At 57.1% G+C, this 11478-nt stretch overlaps 1 long non-coding RNA gene across 1 annotated transcript; it reads left to right on the top strand.

Moving 5' to 3' along the window:
* The first annotated feature begins 6024 nt into the window (after positions 1–6024).
* Positions 6025–11031, top strand: LOC113258918 (uncharacterized). Its single transcript, XR_003317404.4, has 3 exons — positions 6025–6265; positions 10178–10245; positions 10649–11031. It is a non-coding gene; the product is annotated as an uncharacterized LOC113258918 (long non-coding RNA).
* Positions 11032–11478: the final 447 nt, after the last annotated feature.

Genomic DNA, 11478 nt, shown 5'->3' with positions numbered 1-11478 from the left:
GCTTCTTCCTCTCCCACTCCCCCTGCCTGTGTTCCCTTTCTCGCTGGCTGTCTTTCTCTCCGTCAAATAAATAAATAAATAAAATCTTAAAAAAAAAAAAAAAAAAAAGAACACCAAGATAGGAATTGCCAGGGGCTGGCTCCACCCATGGCTGCTGAAATTACAGGCAAAACTTGAAGAAGAGACAGGACACTTGCATAACTTCAAAGTGTCTCCCCTCCCAATTTATGAATTACTACGCTGGTTTTCCCATTTGTCCACAAATTCATAGATGCCCGGGGGGTGGAGTTTAATCCCTCTCTTCTTGAGTGCGGGCTGGCTTTAGCAACTTGCTTCTAAGAATAGATTATGGAGAGGGAAAAATAGTAACTGTGTAGTGAAGGGATCTGGCAGACGCCACCTTAACCTGTGATCAAGGTCAACATCGCCAGTGAGAAGTCCTGTGGATGTCATGTACCCAGATAGGATGTCATGAAAATCCACGGTTTTTCACCAACAGAGAAGCTGGTGAAATTCGAAGGTTAGCAAGCTGTTGACCCTGTTAGCGTAGGAAGAGCTGGGTGAAGGGTTCTCAGGAGCTCTCCGTGCTATCTCAGAACTCTTCTGTAAACCTAAAATGAGCTAGAAATAAAATGTTGTTTTAAGAAACACATGTCTTGCTTTGGTTTCAGGATCCCCAAAATGTGGCATGCACAAATATTGGCCTTCAATTCGGCTATTTTGAAAGCAGCAAATCCAATCTCTTGTTCGCTCTGCAATGTGTGTAGTGCGCGCATAGACGCACGTATAAGGCCATATTCGCCCAAATGGGATTGTGCCGTAGGCACTGTTCTACAGCCTGCTTTATTAATAACAATCCACTGGGAGAGATCTATAAGGTTTATCACAAACACGTGCCAGGCACTACAGTTGGGAGGGGGTCTCCTAGACCCGGACTCTTTCCTATGCCCTGTGGAAGTGCTCTGGCCTCCTTCCCACCCTCAGCATTGTCCTAGTCCCTGTAACAGAGGGCCAGAAGTCCCCCCTGGATCTCACACCCCATAACACAGGATAACATCCGGGAGATGCTGTCTGGAGCTGTCCCGGGGCCTCCAAGCCTGTTTCTTCGGTTGTGAAATGCGGAGAAGATTCCTGGCCGTGCCTTCTGTGCCCAGGATTCCAGGGGCATTCAGAGAAGGCTGCCCATGGGAGGTGCTGGGCACGCTGCGTTCGCTCTTCATCTGAGCGCCAGGGTTCCAGTCCCAGTCTGCCCCTTCCTGCCTGAGCAACTGTGGGCAAGCAGGCTCACCACCCTGGGCCTGTTTCCTCAGCTACAAATGGGACTGATGTCAGTAGCAACCTCATGGGGCTGGCGTGGGGGGTGAACGAGAGCTCGTGTGTGAGCGGCACTGAGCACGGTGCCCGGTCCAGTCTTCTTGGTGGCGGCTGCAGTGATCGCTAGTTTGGGTCCTAACCAAACGCACGGGGCGGAGGCCTGGGGGTGGCTCCAGATGCCAGTGGTGGCACGCAGCCCTTCCTTGTCCTTGGAAGCAGCCCCAGTCAGAACAGCCTGCAGTGCCCTGACTCTGACGGCCAGCCCCCAGATGTCTAGCGTCGCCTGGCCCGAGCCCCAGCTCCCGTGGGCATCGCCAAGCCACCACCGGCCGGGGCAGAGCCTCGGCCAGCGAGAGAGCAGGGCTGCGGGGGTCGTGCTGCCGGGGGCTGGGAGGGGGCAGGGCCCTCCTCCAGCCTCCTCCAGCCTCCCTGGAGATGTCACAGGCTTAGAGGGACTGCTTGACACATGTCGGATAAAATAAGAAAAAATAAATAACAATGTTTATAAGAAGATTAGCGAGAAGGCGGCAGAATTTCTCTAGGGAGTCTCCTGGCTGCATCTGGGAGTGACAGCTCCCATTGCCTTATCAGAGACGTAATGAGTTGCCAGGATTTGGGGTCATTAAAAATCCCCCCTGGTTGAGCCCCCTCCCTCTCCTGTCGCCTTTGATGGTGGAGTCAGGGGGCCTGGTGGCGGCACGGGCCCCCTGCCCCACTGTGCTGTCTGCCCCTCACTGTCCCATTCGCCAGGGGGACAGAGGTGAGATGGTGGGGCCCAACTTGGCGGAAGTAATGCAACACGACGGCCCAATTTGTGCCCGCAGCCCCTCGGGCAGAGGAACCGTCTCCCTGGTGCAAATTAGGCTGTTTTATCTCAGCTGCCTTCAGAGACAAAAGAGGGGCTCTGTGTAGACACATGTACACAACGAGGAGTCCACAGCTCCAGACTGCACCGGGAGGGAGGGAGCCCCTCCAGCCAGCTAACACCCCACATTGCACACGGGGAAACTGACGTCCAGGGAGGGGCAGAGGTCAGAGGTGGCCGCGTAGTGGTGGCAGAGTGAGGCTTTGAACCCAGGCGTCCAGACTCCCGGATGGAAGTTGGGTGTGTTTGGTGGGCTCCTTAATTTTTGTAGAGGGAACAGAGCGGAGGAAAATTCAGTTCCATGAGAAAAAAGCATGCAGCCATCACCCACAATCCGCAGGTCACTGGGAGAGACACAGGGAGCTCAGAAATCAAGGAGACACAAGTCTGGGCCCCCAGTCCAGCAGGAAGGATGGATACAGAAGCCAGTGTCCACAGACCAGCATCTGCCGCACACGCACACTCAGCCCAGACATCCTGACCCGTTCCGAAATCCCTGTCAGGCTGCAGAGAGAGGGCTCGGGCCTTCAATCACCTCCCTCTTTGTCAGAAGCTTATCTTCAAGGAGCTCAAAGCACTTGTAGTGTATTGATTTTCTCAACCACTCATTGACTCTACTTCCCTTGAGAGATGGGGGCTTGAAAGAGGAGGGATTACCCTGTGTCTCAGTTCAGGAAACTGAGGCTGGGAGCAGCCCACTCATGCTGCTACTGGCCCATATGGTACCTTTGTGCTCTGGGCAGATACAGCTGCATGCTGAAGAGTGTGACTTGGTGAACAGAGTGATCCTGGATCCCAGCCCCATAATCACTCGTTCAGTCAGGCACCCTTGTGCAATGAACAACCTGCCCAACTGTATGTGGCAGTCCTGCTATCATATTTAGCTGCCGAGGATGGTCCTGAGGTCTCTCTCAGCTAGACCTCTGGCAAAATGGTAAAGTCAAGAAGGTCCTCCCTATTCTGGAAAGAGCCTCTGCCCCAGATCTGCCAACCCTCTTCTCTCAGCCTTTGTGGCTACAGCTTCTAGCTGTTTCAGCGGGTAGGGATCTGAAATCATGGGGGGGGGGGGCTTTATCCCAACCCTTCCTTCCAGAGTGGGGGTGATGAGAAGCAGACCAGAAGAGGGAGGGCATCACTGCCCCCCAACAGAGCCCCAGACCGGGTCCCGCCCTTCCTGCGGCTCCTCATGGGATCTCCTCGTGGGCACTGGCCAGGTGCAACTTTCCTCAGTGGAAATCTGTCCGTTTGGCCTTCTTCTGGTCTAATTCCAGAGCCTCAGGGGTTCTCTGCTTATCTTAGCTCATCCCTAGGCATTGGGGGTCCAGGACGCTCCCAGAGCATCAAACTTGGTGGTAAGTTGTGGGGAGAGGGGGCACCTCTGGCTCCAAACAGCCCGGTGGGCTGGTCACATCCCAGCTCAGGACTGGGGTCTCTCCCAGTTGCAGCATGCTCCGTCACGGGCCTAATGGGACAGTCAGCACAATGGTGGCACCTGGAGAGGCCACAGAATTCCTAAGACTGTGACTTCCAGGGCCGATGGACGGGGTTTCCTCTCTGCACCTGTGGCTGGTGACCTGGATGTCTGGCGGCCTGGGACAGCTGGCTGGGCCCTCAGCCCTGGGGCCGGGCCCGGTGCCTGCTCTCCATCAGCCAGGAGGGGTTTCGGGGCCACACTCGACCAGCAATAACAGAAAAGTAGCCGTTTGCTTGTAATTTACGTTTGAAAAATCCAGTTGACTCGAGGCTGGCCCTGTAATGCCCTGTAATGCGGCCCCTCTCTATTGCTCGCATTCTCACCCTAAGCGGGAGATCGCGATGATGACAGTAATAATTACTAACTAGTATTTACAGGGCACTCGCTGTGTACCTGGTGCTATGCCGAGTGCTCCATCTATAGGGTCTTTGCTAGTCCTCCGGCAACCCTGCGAGGCGGCGGCTGCTCTGACTTCCATTCTTCAGATGGGACTACTGAGGTCCTGAGACATTGCCCTTGCCTGTGCTCACTAACTGCTAAGGGTTTGAACCCAGTGATGTCTGACCTCAGGCCCTGTCTGTGACTAGGCAGAGTCCAGCCCACCCCGGGAACCATCCCTGACCTGGCGCCCATGAGTGAGTGTTGCACCTGGAACAGTCTTGTGGGTCTGGATGGAAGGGCAGGTGCAAGCCGCAAGCCTTGTTCTTTGGGCAGCACCCGAGTCCCTCCGTGCTGGAGGGCCTCCCCTCTCCACTGCCTCTCCTTCCAGGAGCTCCTGGAATACCGTCTCCCCCACCTTCTTCCCCCAGGACGTGATGAGTCATGTCCCGCACCACGGGGTTTCGGGATCTGCTCTTGGAGGCCAGCTGACAAGTTCCTGTTCTCAGGTTGGGGAACCAAGGCTCATTGGCTTTACAAAACAACAAAGCCACATCCAAGCCGCTTCAGTCCTATGGGGCAGGGGTGTGAGGAAGCCAGCCTCCCTTCCCACCCCTACCTGAGCCTCAAACCACTGTCTCCTTCAGGCCTCCTCAGAAATTGCTCATTCCGGTTTATGTGGGGAAACTGAGGCTGCTCTCCCTGCAGCCTCCATCTCAGAGAGCCCTAGGGAGGCCTCTGGCCCCCCATCTCTGTGGCCTGGGGAGGGGAGAGAGGAAATAGAACTGGGAGATATTTGTTTCTTCTCAACAAAGCAACTCATTTCTTTAGGCAAATGAGCTGGGGAGGGAAGGGCACCGCTGGAGCCCAGCAGTGATTAATGAGAAAGGAAATGAGCGGCCGGCATGAGGGGGCAGGGGTGAGGCAGCGGGAGCCGGTGGGCTCCGTGCTGGCAGGACGAGGAGCTGAGCTCAGGCTGTGCCCGGAGTGGGCCCGGAGGAGGAGGACGAGGGCAGCCGGCCTGGCCTTGGGGAGCAGACGGCTCTGCTGGGGAGGCGAGCCTGGGGCACACAGGAGTGAGGTTGAAAAGACACAGAGGTCACTCAGGAAAGCAGGGGGTTGCTGTCTGGCTCCGCCTGCGTCATGAATCAACCCAGGAGTGTCCCTTCCAGCATCCCCTGGCTGCACACCCGCCCCACCCCCCGATGCTCAGGCCACCCTGCCTCTCCCCGGGGTCCTACCTCATCTGGGCCATTCCCTCACCCTCACATCTGGCTCGGCCTCATTCGACACCATCAGACTAGTCTAACCCCAGTCCCTCACAGCTACGTCCACTGATGGATCATGCTAGAAGGATAATGGACACAGGGCTCATCAGGATGAAGTAAGAACATGGGACGGTTCTGTTAGAGCAGTGGGTTCTCGTGGGCAAAGATAAATGCCTTGGCTCTTCGCAGGCCCCGTGAAGGGTTTGACTGGAGTTCTGGGTGCTGCTCTCAGCTCCTACCCTGCTTCGGTCCATGTCACAAATGCCACAGCAGAGGGACCCTTGAGTTTAATACCTCAGACCTAGACCGGGGGCCAGAGACTGTGACTTGTCCCCAGCCACGCCCATTGGTGGTGGGGATGGGGCTAGATTTGACCTCCTGATTCCTGCCAGGGCTCTTCGCAGATCCCCTTAGAGCGCCCCCTTCAGCACACGGTGACAGCCTGCAGAATTCTCGGCCCCTTAGGGCCACCTTCCTCCCCCAGGGCTATGGTGTCTGACGGGTGGGTGTCCGCTGGGGTGCCCCTTACAGGATGGCCCTTTGGCTCCAACTCAGATTTCCGCTCCTCCCTCCCTAGCGCACTGGGTTTCTTCTCTAGTTCTTTGTGGCGCCCTGGCCCTTTGGGGTTAAATCTGGCAGCTCCTCCCTCCCTCCCCACTAATGACACGCTTGCCTCTCCACGTGATGGGACGCTGGCTAAGAATAGAGTTTGCCGCTCTCGGGCTCCGCTCAGCAAAGCTGCCACGACACAAGGGTTTTCTGTCTGCCGTTCCATGGGGCTCCAGGCCCAGGACCCTGGGGCCTCCTCTTCGGCCCCAGCACGCCAGGTGGCAGAGGGCCAGCACCCCGCTAGCCTCTCTGAGGCCCAAACAGGGTCCAAGAAGAGGAGCCCAGGGACACTCACTGCCCAGGAAAGCCCTGTGGCTCTGACTGTTTCCCAGGCACTGTCGAGGGGCCCCCAGGCGGGTGAGTACTGTCTGATACCCGCGTCCACTGGATCTTCACCCAACCCATTTCACAGCAGAGTGACTGAGTCAGACAGGGCAGGGGGCTTGTCTGACGTGTCACAGCTTCTAAGTGCAGGAACCCAGATATGAACCCAGGGCCCCCTTCTGTTCAGGCAACACCCCCAGGATGACACGAGATCCCCTATCCCACCAGGAAACATAGCCTTCTTACTGCCTTGCTCACCCTAGCCCCAGCCGGTGGCTCCAAGCGAAAAACAGACTTGACACCAAGAGCAGAGAAACACTGCCCGAGACGAGGCTAATAATGATGGCGGCGGGGGCTGGTGACATGTGCTAGAGGCAGTCAGGAGCACGAATCATAGTGACCGAATGCCCAGGTTCCAACCCCAGCTCCACCCACTTACAGCCCTTCGACATTGGGAGCGTTGTGCTAACCACTCTGCGCCTCAATGTACTCATCTGTAAAATGGGAACATCGTAGGTTGTATTAACAGGGTTATCACCCTGAAAATGCTGAGAAGGGTACGTGGCCTGTAGTGAGAGCCCCCAGGACTGCTTGCTCCAGTGGTGCTTGCCAGGCAGGACAGGATGCGAGGTCACTGTGTGCTTGTGGTATGCAGGAGGGGGCCTTGCCATGAGCAGAAGAGCCTCCTTCCCTGGGCAGACGTCCTGGACACCTGGGCCGTACCAGCCTGTAGTGTATGTGTGTACGTGTGTGTGCACGTGTGTGTGCACGTGTGCGTGTGCCTATAAACACGTTCGACAGTTAGATTTCCAGACCCGGAAGGGAGCCACAGGTCATACGCTATCCCCCACCACTGCCACTCCCAGGTCTGAAATCCCCTCCACAGTGTCACTGACCTCTGCTTCCCCAGGCCTTGCCCACCTGCGTCCTGTGACAAGGAATGCATTTTCCCCAAAGGCAGCCTGCCACCTTGTGAAAAGTTCTATCAGAATCGCTTCCCTACACCTTCCCCTCCCCCCCTTCACCATGGGGGCACCAAGTCAACATAAGCCTCCTGGAAAGAACGGAGGAGTGTGGCTGCAGCCCCCTCCCTTTCCAGGGGACCTGTCCCGGACCACCCCAGGCCACTGAGCTGCCCCTCCTCTATCTTCTCCGCCGTGGATAACATTTCTGTTTCTCTTCAGGCCTCTTGTCATATGGGTCCTGTCTCCCCTACTAGACAGGAACCTCATGAGGACAGAGGCTGCTTCTTTGTCACCCCCGACTCTGAATGAGATGATAGAGAGCACTTAGAACAATGGCCCATGGGATGTAGATGTTAGCTACTGTCAAAAGAAATGCCATCACTGTTATCAGCACTGTCACGATCGCTCTCACCATCACCATCCACCATGATCTCACCCTTGGCATAAGGGAGCAAACCACACAGGAACCTTCTATCGCCAGGTGGGCAATAGCAGAGCAAAGAGTTATGGGGCCCCTACCACATGCCCTGTATTGTACTAAGCATGTTAAGTGTGATAAACCTGTTAATCCTTGCGAGCTATCATGCTCCCATTTTACAGATGAGGGAACTAGGGCACAGAGCTGGAAAACAGCTCCGCCAAGTTTGCACAGCTGGAAGGGACAGAGCCAGGATTTGCATCCGGGCAGCGTGTCACCAGTCCATGCTCCTAACTGCCTGTCTCCTTGCTATGTCAGGCGCTCAGTGAGAAAGCTTTGACCTTTGGGGCTACGTCTGAAAGCAAGACCAAGGTGCATCCTTGGGATCCGTTCTCTAATCCTGAGCCTCCCAGGGCTGGACAAAGAGTTCAGCTGTCATCAGCCTGTCCCCTGTCCCCAAGCCTGGGAGAAGTCCTTGAAGTCCAGTGAGCCCTTGAACACGGTGATTTTGTCATGCTTTCCCTGTCCTCCTGGGGAGGGATACGAGGGAGGGCCTACCACGAGCAGGAACACGTCAATGTCGCTCTGCAGTGAGGGACATTCAGACCTCCCCGAGAAGTCAGAGGCAGCCCAGCTCTGGAGACATGTTCTCCCATCATGAGTGACAGCACGCACGGTGCCCGCAGCCACAGCTCCGTGGGCTGCCTGGCCGCCGGTGAGCGCACACGCACGCCGCACGTGCGCATGATATTAAAGTCATATTTTTGGTTGCTGGGAAGGCGCGGTTGTCACTTCCTCTGCCCTAGGCAACCCGCTGGCCCAGCTCCCCTTCCACTTCCCCGCCCACCGCGGAGTGCCATCCGTTTGTATTTATATAGATAAATCGGCCCGGCTAATTAAAGTTCTCTTGCTGGAGAGTGAGGGAATTAATAAAAGAACTTGGAATGGAGCCGATGGAAAGCTGGGGCGCTCAGAGCCCGAGCCAGAACCCGCAGCAGCAAAGGAGGCCAGAGGGTCCAGCAGGCAGGGCCGCGTGAGCCTGCCCCAGCCTCCCTCGGGGAGCCGGGGGCACTCTGGGCCCCAGCAATGAGGGCGCTGGCAGGAGCCCTTGCGCTGTGCGTTTCGTGCTATGATACTACACACACGCACCTTCTCTTGACCTTCGGATGCGTGGCTGCAGCCCTAGGCTCCGAGGCTGCGGGGAGACGGGCAGTTAGAAGCAGACAGTGGCAAGCTGCTCGGCCTCAAATTCTAGCTCTGCCATGTTTATTGTGCAGCTCTGTGTCTCAGTTTACTCATCTGTAAAATGGGATCGTCATAGGTTTCGAGAATGAACAGGGTGATCACACGTAAATTGCTCAGAACAGTAGCTGGCAGGGGATAAGGGCCCCGTAACTCTTTGCTCTGTTATTGCTTGGTTGGCAGAATGAGGGCACAGGACGCGAGGGTGCTGTGTGGTTGTGCTCCGAGAGGGGCCTTGCCATGAGCTGAAGAGCCTCATTCCCTGATCTCCCTGGACGCCCGCTCAGTGCCAGCCCGCAGGCTGCCTTGTCTGGTCTCCACCCCCCACACCCCCCAACCCCACTCCAAGCGGAGGCCCAGAGGCCACCTTGATTGCGGTCCTCCCACCCAGGCTCAGCTCGGCCGGTGCCCTCGGGCTCCAGGATGGGCTGTTTCCTCCTGCTGTCCCAGTCCCTGCCCGAGGCCCAGGGACTTGCCTGAGAGATAAGTTCTGACGAAGCCCGCAGCTGGGAATCAGGGTCAGCTGTGGCACCCTACGATGGGGCAGGCCTGGGGCTGTCCGGATGGGGCTCCATCCTATCTCCCAGCCTCTTCCCACCACTCCGGCCTTGAAGACCCCTACCCTTGGGCCAAGCTGGAAGAACAGGCCACCAACTTCTCCTGGAGGTGAAGGCAGCCGTGAATTGTATCCTTCATGACCCCTCCCCTTCCATTTTCCTGAGCCTCTTGTCACATAAGGCACAGAGCCGTTGGTGCTGGGAGAACAGCATGGCCCCCGCTCTGCTACCACAGGTCTATGGGACCTGGGCCATGTCCACATGGCTGGACTCTTCTCCATATGCAGCCTTGTAGCTCAGCCTGCTGGGACACTGACACAGCCCCCTCAAAGCAAAGAGGGAAGAGCCCCCATCACAGGCCTGGACCTATGTGTCCAGAGGAGCTAAGTGGTTCTGGGAGGACTCGGCTCTGTGAAATCTTGGACTCGAGCTTGGATTTCTCCTAAAGTGCCCAGAGGCTTTCTCAGCCCCAGAGGGGGAGAATGATGTAGGCCAAGTTTCTGATCTCCTGGGTGGGCAGCTGGGTGGGCACCTTCTACCAGAGCCCAGCCCCCTCCCCAGCAGCCAGCACGGTCTTCCTAGGCCGTTTCAGCTCAAAAGTCCCCTTCTCCAAGAATCTGTCCCTGACCACCAGGCCAGAAACAGCCACCCTGCGCGACTCCCCACGCCATTGGCTTTTTATTTTTGTCTTCATAGCACTCGTCTTTGTCTAACACTTCTTCTCCGTTTGGTTATGATTTTGTTGTCTGTTTCTTCCAACTAGAAAGCAAGCTCCTCGTCTGTTCATGGCTTATCTCCAGCACCTGGCACCCATCGAATGTTTTTAAATGAGTAAGTGAATGACCGGGTGCGTGGACATGTGGCGACGGTCACTGCCGCAGCCTGCGGGGGGGTGGCGGTCAGGCCAGCTGGGCTGAGGCCAGGGCACCCTGAGGAAACAGCTGGGCTTGTTGGAGCCAGAGGCCCCCGGGCGGCATCTCCTGTTTGTCAGCCTGTGCGGGTGGAACGGTGTGGCCCCTGAGCCCTTCGTGAGGAGGGGAGCAGAGGGAGGGCAGCCCAAGGAGGAAGGATGAGCCAGATATAAGTTAGGGACAATGACAATGCGAGGGCCACAGGAAGAAACAGAGGGGGAGAGGAAAGGTCTAACAATATGTAGGACCATCACTCATTGGCAGGAGAGCCCCCTGTCCAGGTGTCTCTCCGGGGCTGGCTCATCCTTCCTGTTCTCTCTCAGCACAGTGACGCCAGGAAAGCCCCTCCGGACCAGCCCTGGGGCCCTCCGCCCTGGAGATGTCATCTGGAAACCCATGGAGCTTATCTGGGCCTCCCTTCATTGTGCCTGGGCTGGAGTAAGGCCCGGAGAGGGCCAGGGACTTGCCCGAGGTCACAGAGCAGAAGGGGCCAGACGCCCCGTCTCCTGGCTCCCTGGGCAGGGCTCTCCCCACGTCCTGGCCTGTTGCAGGGGTGTGCACATCCACACCCCACCCCTCCTCACAAGCCCTGCGCACCGGCAGCCCCAACAGAGCCTCATTTGGGCGTCAGCCACCTATTTCTAGGCTGTGCTGGCTGTCCAGGGCCTGGTGTCTGAGCGTCAAAGCCTAAAAATAAAAAGACAGATTGTCCACTTCGGCTGTAATTACCGCTTAAAAAGACCCAGTGGGGAGAAAAAGAGAGAGAGGGGAGGAATAAAGAGAAAACCTCGGAGCTGAGCATCTATCAGAGGCAGGCAGGCGCGGGAGGGAAGGTCTACGGGCACGTCCGTGGGGCTCTCAGGCCTCCTGCCCCCCACCTCCCCCTCCGCTCAGCCGTCCATTGGGCCCGAGCCCCAGCAGACAAGATGGAGACAGGGCAGGCCACGGGGGCCCTGGGTCGGCTCAGCTGCCCCCAGCTGCATAACCACACCGAACGGCAGGCTTCTTCTGCGACTTGGTTTTCTCACAAGTACGCGGGGTTATGCATTCGCTCAACAGATACGCAGTGAGTGCCTACTGTGTGCTGGAGATGCAACTGGAGACGACTGTGCCCGTGGAACGCACATCTGGGCCAGATGCTGCTGGACACTAA

Source organism: Ursus arctos, unplaced genomic scaffold (assembly GCF_023065955.2).
Source record: "Ursus arctos isolate Adak ecotype North America unplaced genomic scaffold, UrsArc2.0 scaffold_7, whole genome shotgun sequence".
In the NCBI taxonomy this organism is placed as follows: Eukaryota; Metazoa; Chordata; class Mammalia; order Carnivora; family Ursidae; genus Ursus; species Ursus arctos.
Note: the sequence above shows the minus strand (reverse complement) of the source record. Positions and strands in the feature narration are given on the sequence as shown.